This window comes from Fukomys damarensis, unplaced genomic scaffold, assembly GCF_012274545.1.
Source record: "Fukomys damarensis isolate Sample0158 unplaced genomic scaffold, DMR_v1.0_HiC HiC_scaffold_21, whole genome shotgun sequence".
NCBI classification, from domain to species: Eukaryota; Metazoa; Chordata; class Mammalia; order Rodentia; family Bathyergidae; genus Fukomys; species Fukomys damarensis.
The window spans coordinates 38,167,522-38,174,809 of record NW_022900933.1 but is presented as its reverse complement, the minus strand read 5'-3'; positions in this window follow the sequence as shown (position 1 = coordinate 38,174,809).

Genomic DNA, 7,288 nt, shown 5'->3' with positions numbered 1-7,288 from the left:
ACCCTGGGTCCCCGTATGCCCGGGGCTCTGGTTTCCGAGCCTGAGCAGCTGCTATTCCTCACCATTTCCCTTGTGTGTCATTGAGCGCGTAGCTGCTAGCAGCAGAGACTGGAAGTAACTACGACTTAAACAAGATGGGCCATTTCTGCTCGGGTAGAGAAGAACCACAGGTAGGCAGTGCGGGCCTCCTGTGGAGACTGAACGGTCACTGAGGACCCAGGCTCCCCTTTGTCTTCCTGCTCCTCTGGCCGTCATCTACGGCTTCTGCCACAAGTTTGCTGCCTGGCACAATATGGCTATCGCAGCTCCAAGCGCACATTCATGTTTCAGAGAGGCAAGAAGATGAGGAACGGGAGCAAAAAGACACAGGCAGAGGGTCAGATCCCTTTGTTCACTGGTGCTTGGTGGTTTTTGTTTTGTTTTTGTTTTTATGTATAAGGGTTAGGTCCCCTGTGGGGAGCTGGTACCTGTGTGTAACTCGTCTTCCTCCCCAGCAGGGACGCCAGCAGCTGCTTTTCTATCCCCTTGACCATTCCCTGGCCGCAAAGGTGCCTGGGAAATGCAGTCTTGTGGTTGAGTATCTTGTACCTCAGATCTCTAGGAGGAAGGACAGCCGGGACACTGGACGGCCCCCCATCGCTCGCTTCCCCTCCTTCAGGCCCTGTGCTCCCACAGTCCTGGTGTCATCTGGCTGTCTGCCCACCCCCTGCCCCTCCGTGCCTCTGTGCTCAGTCCCATCCCTGGCAGAGGAGACAGAGCGAGTGAGCGGGAGGTCCGGCCCCCAGGCAGTGCCCAGGACATGACCTCTTCCACCCCAGCACTTTCTGAGCCCTGAAGCTCTGCTCCGATTTAGTGAGAATTGATTTGGGGTGGGAGGTGACAGGACCTCCCGCACTCGGGATCGATGGGCAGGCAGGCATTCAGTGGGCCATTCTGGCCAGGGAGGGACAGGCAGCCTAACCCCTGAGCAGACGTGCGGGTCAGCATGACCTTGGGCCAGCTGAAGCGGATGCTGGCAGGGGCCCGCTCTCAGGAACAGGGCCCTGGCACCCCCAGTCCCCTACAGGAGCCTAGGCCAGCAGCACCTGTCAAGGATCTGCAGAGCTGGAGCCGCCAGCTGCCCAGCCCAAGCCCAGGGTTGAATCCCGGCCAAGGGACAACTCGAGTGTCACTGCCAGCCACCCTGGAGCCACCGAACACAGGCAGTAGGGCCGCTGCGGGTCCCCTTGCATGCCTGGGCCACAGGCAGGAGGCCAGGCTGCCCTTCTCCAAGTTTCTGGATGAGGTCACCATGCGAGTGCTGGACCCTGAAACCCTGGAGGCCTTCAGGGGGCCCAGAGCCCACAGCCCGGGTCTGTCTTCAGAGGAGCATGGTCCAGGGCAGGCTGCCAAGCCCCTGGTGGGCACTGCATCCCCCGAGGAGAAGGCCCCAGTCGGGAGGCCCCAGCTCTTCCCAGAGATGGCAACGGGGGCTGCAGACACTGGAGGCCGGGGCCAAGCGGACACTGGCATGGGCAGCAGGCAACGCAGAGGCTGTGCCGGCTCCCCCCGGAGGTCCCCAGGCCAGGTGAGTCTGCCTCAGCCTGTCCCTCCAAGAGGCCCCGCCCCCATCCCTTCTCAAACTCCTTTGTAGGCAGGAGCAACCTCAGCGCCAAAGGGACAGGTTGCTAAGGGACATTCCTGGCTTTGGGGAGGCTGACTCCAGACCACAGCCACCCTGTATGCCCCTGTGGAGACCTTGGGTTTCCATGGGATTTGGGGGGATCCCCCTTCCATTTTGAGCCTCAGACAGTTCTTCGTGGGAAAGAATGTCACACAGTCCTGGCAAGCAGGACAGAATGAGAAACAAGTTCTGGGTGGGCCGCTGCTTGCCCAGGGGGGATGGAAGCCCCAGGCTGTGAGTCTCTTTCCTCTGCACCCCCAACCTCAGACGGAGGAACAGGCAGGCAGGTGGGCAAGCTGGGTGCCCTGTGACAGAGCTCTGTAGGGGTAGGATGTGCCCAGGATGCTGTGGCACCCCTTCCCTTGATGTCTTGGCCACTGGGGACCAGGGGACACCCTCAGCAGCCATAGTCATTGCCCTGTCCCCAGCCTCCCTCCCAGCCTCTCCCAGGACAGGAGCTGGGGAGGCCATGGCTGAGTCTGTGGCCCTTGGTGGCACCTTCAGGGGATGCCCCATGGAAACAGTGCCCATCACTGTGCCCCTGAGTGCAGAGGAGGCTGGCCTGGACCTCACCCCTGCCCTGGCCACCTCATGCCCCTGCCTCCTGTGTCGACAGCTGGTCCCATCAGGTTCTGATTCTCTGCAGCCCCACATCCCACCCCTGGGTCTGCTGTGGCCCCAGGGAGATCCTCAGCTCCTGCCAGATGACCACATAGACACCCTCCCCTTCCTGGTGGGCCTCAGTTCCCCCAGCTGGTGACAGGCAGCAGAAAACATGCACCATTGTATCCCCAGGACTGGTGACCCAGGACCCCGCCTGTGTGTGGTGGGCTCTGATTGCCATGCAGATCTCTCTCCGGAACCCGCAGGTCCTCGGGGAGACAGGATGCCTAGGCCCCAACAGGCTTCTGTCCTTGGGGATGACCTGTCTGGCTGCCTGAGGGCGGGGGGGCTGAGTACTGCACCTGGCTGAGGGGCTGGCATTCGTCCAGGCAGCAGGGCTGGCCTTGGGGGCCTGGGCTCTAACCCCCACCCCATCCCACTCCGAGCCCCCAGAAGGCCCCCTATCTGCGGCTCTGAGAGCTGCATGTGCAGGGCCCTGGCTGGGACCCTCACAGGGCAGGCAGGAGCATGATGGAGGACTCAGCCACCGGGGTGGGGGTAGTGGTGGGGTTGACTGCTGGGGATGGCAATGGCTTGTACTGGGACAAACGCAGCACTGCCTGTGTGATCGGGCCTGGCCAGGTATGTCCCAGACCATTCCCTGGGCAGTGTGGGAGCCTCCAGGATGCAGGGCAGATCTCTGGCTCTGGGACCCACCTACAACCCTTGCAAGGAATCCCAGCCAGCACTGGCCACTTCCAGGAGGCCACTGAGCCAGGGCGGGCCCTGGGTTCCAGTCCTGCCTGCTGAATCTGGCTGAGCAGCCATGGTTGGATCCCTTTCACCCAGCACACAGAGGTCTGAGAAATCGCTACCCTCCTGGCCTCAGGGTCCCTGTAGGCAGGGCAAGCTTGGACATTAGGGTGCGGCTGCTGAGAGGGTACCCCAAGGTCCCTTGGGTGGTGCCACCACTTCCTAGCTCCCCCATCTACCACTGTGAAGGAATGTGGGGCGGAGTTGCCACATCTTCCACAATTTTCAGTAGAAGCCAAAAATATGGATTTTAAGATGTAAATCCTCCCAACTTTTAAATGTTGGCTCAAATGTTTAAAAAGAAAAAATAAAAAGAGAGAAAGAAAGAAACCTCAAGCAGGCCAAATACAACATGCCAGCAGCCAGATTTAGCGCAGAGAGGCCAGTTTGCAGTCGCTGCCTGGCCTTGCACCATGCACAGTGGGCATAGGAAGGTCCCCCTCCAGTCCCTGGGGACTGGTCAGGACTTGGAAGAGACTGGTCACTTCTGCTGGTCACCCAGCAAGGTGAGGACCTGAGCCCAGTCCCTGAGATCTGGAGGCAGCCCTAAGCCAGGGCCTGGGCTCAGGTCCCCACCTTGCTGGGGGACCTTGAGCAGGTGCTGCCCCCTCCCCATGAATCACTCCAAGATCCCAGCCAAGGTCCTGGTGGAGATACATGGGGACCTAGTAGAATACCTGGGAGATACGAGACCCCCAGTTTTTCTGGGCGCAACACCACTGATCCCTCTGTCTTCCAACCCCCCATGCTGAGGCTTCTCTCTAACATCTGCTCCTCTGTCCCCCTCCTTCTCCCTGAACCCCAACCCCCCATTCCATCCCAGGTGGCTGGAAATGCAGCTTCGGATCCAGCCCCTCCCAGAGTCACATCTCTCTACTTGGCTCTGAATTCCAGACCCACACCCACACCCCAATTCCCATTCCCTCCCAGCCTCCCTCCGGACCCTCAAGCCATGGCCTGCCTTCTTCTGCACCCCTCCAAGCCCCTCCCCATTGACTGGGCCCAAACACTGCCCTCAGGTTGCCCGCCCACAGCACCCAGAGGTGCCTCTCCACCCAGCCCTCCAGGGTAGATGCCAAAATCCCACTGAAGGCTCTCAGGTGGCACTGGGCCTGAGCATCTCTCCCAGCTCTGCCCACGCTCCACCCCAAGCTCCAGCCCCCACCCCCGTCCTTCCCTGGGGACTCCCAGGGGACCTGAAGGATAGGAGGAGCAGTTTAGATGCCTCTGGTGGCCTCTGTCTCCCTACATGAGGGCACCTCAGCTTGGTGAGGATGGAAGATTGATTCATGGAGTCGCCAAGAGGCCTGGGACCAGGACCAAGCAGGCCCCTCCCAGATGTAGTTACTTCCTTCTCCTAGTTCAACAAAGGCAGTGGGGGACGGGCAGGTGGCAGGGCAGGCCAAGTGGGCCCGCAGGGATTTGCAGGGCTGACCCACATCAGCAGGGGGACAGTGGCCAGACAGCTCTGTGAAGAGGCCACGCTGAGTCCCTGTGGACTTTAGGTAGGGCCCCCCAAGAGGAGGACAGTACAGAGCCACTTGGGAGCAACTGCCCTCGTTTGCAAGGTCCCCACCTGCCACGGCCCAGGGCAGAGGCACAGCTGCCCTGCTGTCTGTCGGGTGTCTTAGTTACTTTGCTCTCACTGCTCAGACAAAACTCCCAACACCCAAAGTTAAAGGAGGAAAGGCTTGTGTAGCTCACAGTTTGTAGAGGTTTCTGTCCATGGCTGACTGACTCCACAGCAGAAGGAGGCAAAAGCAAACAGGGACTTTAACAGCTTCTTTGCCCCTTTTATCTCATCCAGGCTCCTTAGGGCGTGAGCGCTCACACCCTTAATCCTGTGCCCTTGAGCTAGCCACACACCATAAATCAGTGCCAGCCTCACACACTCTAGAGGCTGCCACCTCTGAAAAAGCCCCTCCTCTGACCTCATGAGACTAGGGGTAGGGGTCTGTGACAGAGGGTGTCCGCATGTGCAGAGGAGGAAGGTAGAGCTCTGCCAGGCTCCAGGGCAGAGCAGTCCAGTGGGAAGGAAGATATACAAAGGCTTGGGGCAGGAAGGAGCTAGGAGACTATGGGGCCAGCAGGGTGGCCTGGGCAGCATGTGCTAAGCTGTGTGGTGGAGTGGCAAGGCCAGGTCACTAAGACTGGGCTGGCAGCACAGAGTCCCTCCTCTGTCACCTGGTGGGCACCTACTATGCCCAAGTCTGAGCGCCCAGGTGCCCCAGTGAGGACGGTGGCTCTGCTCACAGACAAGCACTCCAGCCCCAAACTTCCTGCTCTTGTGCGTGCACTGCCAGGGTTTGTCCCTTGGGTCCTTTGTTTTTATGTCTGTGAAAAGGCATGATTACAAGACCCCCTCCTCCGGAAGTGTGCAGAGAATAAGGAAAGGATGCAGGTAGCAGGGGCTGAAGGAGGGCTTGCGGCTTGGTCTGGTCTGATTGACAAGTGGAGCTCCCCTGAAGAAATTGGGAAATAGAGGTGGCTGCAGGGCTGGGTCACCCAGAAGGGACAGGGAGTGGGGGGTAGGCAGTGACAAAATCAGGAGGGCGGTACAGGAAACGGCAGTGCCCCAGGGGTGTGGGTTGAGCTGGAGGGGTGGTGCCCAGATGCAGGGCTGGATGGAATCTCTGAGAGCACCTGGCCTCCTCCCCCTACCATGTGCCCACCTTCATCCTTTGCCAGAAGGGAGGTTCAGTTCTGCCCTATCATTGGGGACCCCCTTCTCTCCCTCAGGTCCCAAGGGCCCCTTCTCTAAGCCTGGAATTCCCAGCCCAGCAAGCAGCCTCAGCCACCCTCAGAGTCCCAGGGCCAGGCAGTCACCCTTCACTCCAGCATTAGAGGGACACACCCAAATCCCGTGGGAGGGGATGGCAGAGCCAAGGCTTGGAACCAGGACCCTGGCAGCAATGCCAGCACCACTGCTGAGAGCCAGGTCCTTCCCAGTGCCTGGAGAGCCTCCAGCACAGCCCTTCCTCCACCAGGGGCTGAGGGCCTGTCCCTCTGCTGAGCCCAAGGGCTGGAAAGCAACCTTGAAGGGTGGGGCTGCTCTGGCCTGGGCTCTAAGGCAGAAGAGAATTCAGGAGCCAGCAGAGGAGGGAAGGGAGCTGCTGGGCCATCTCCTGCCACACCCAACCCCCACCCGTGCCTCCCCCAAGGAGGGACTTGGGGTGGGGGATCCCAAAGAGGCCTTCCAGAAGAGCTGAAACATTCCATGTAAATGCCAGATTTTTAAAAATTAAATTTTAATACATTTTTATTAATTTTAGACAAATTCCCAGCAGATCGTTGGCCGTGAGTGATTGAGGCCACCAGAGTTATGAGAGGGGTGGGGTGTCCCCAGCCTCCCCATGGAAAAGGCGTCTGGATGGGGCCCAGGCCCAGCGGTTCTGCAGCTGCGTGGCCCGCAGCAGGTCTCTCTATCCGGAGCTGAGCTCTCTGTGACCTTGTGGGGTGGGAGTGCGGCTGCCTCCATGCTTTTCGCTAGGGTGGACTCCCTCGCCGGGTGGAGTGGTTCTCCACCCTTGGCCTCTGGAGAGCAGGGCTCCCGCATCCATCAGCCTTGCGCCCTCCTGGGGCTGCGGGATGGGTGGGAGGCACGCACAGGAATGCGAGTTTGGACTTGGACTTTGGTTGATCCCGAGCCAGGTCTGAGCCTCCAGCGGCCGGCTCCTCCCACCCTGCGCTGGCTGGTGGGGGCCAATCGTGCTGGGTGCTGGGGTGTCCAACTGAGAGCGCGGGCTCCTACCCAGGAATTGGAGCAGGGGAGGGGAAAAGGCCGGAGGAGCCCGGCTCGCGGGCCGTGGATCCAGGCATGCACTGCCCGTGTTTATTGAGCGCCTGCTGTATGCTGGGACCTGGTGCGACGCGCTGCAATGGGGACCCGGAAAGGTGGGCTTAGGGAAGACGGGTGCGGAGGTTGCGCTGGCTGGCTGCAAACTCCATCCGGCGAACTCTTATTCTCGGAGGAGGAAGATTTATAGGAGGGGTCCGGGCTTGTGGTCTCACAAGTTTTAAAGCATCGGCAGCAAGAGCCGCCGCCACCCGAGCGCCTGCCCTGCTCCAGCCCCTTCACAGCCTGCGGTGCTGAAGGGCGGCCGAGCGCTGGTCCGGCTTCCTCCCGCCTCCCCTCCCCCGCCCCCAGCTTTCAGGTGAGGAAACTGAGGCCCGGAAGCGCCTGGGAGGCCTGCTCGAGTGGCCGGGAAG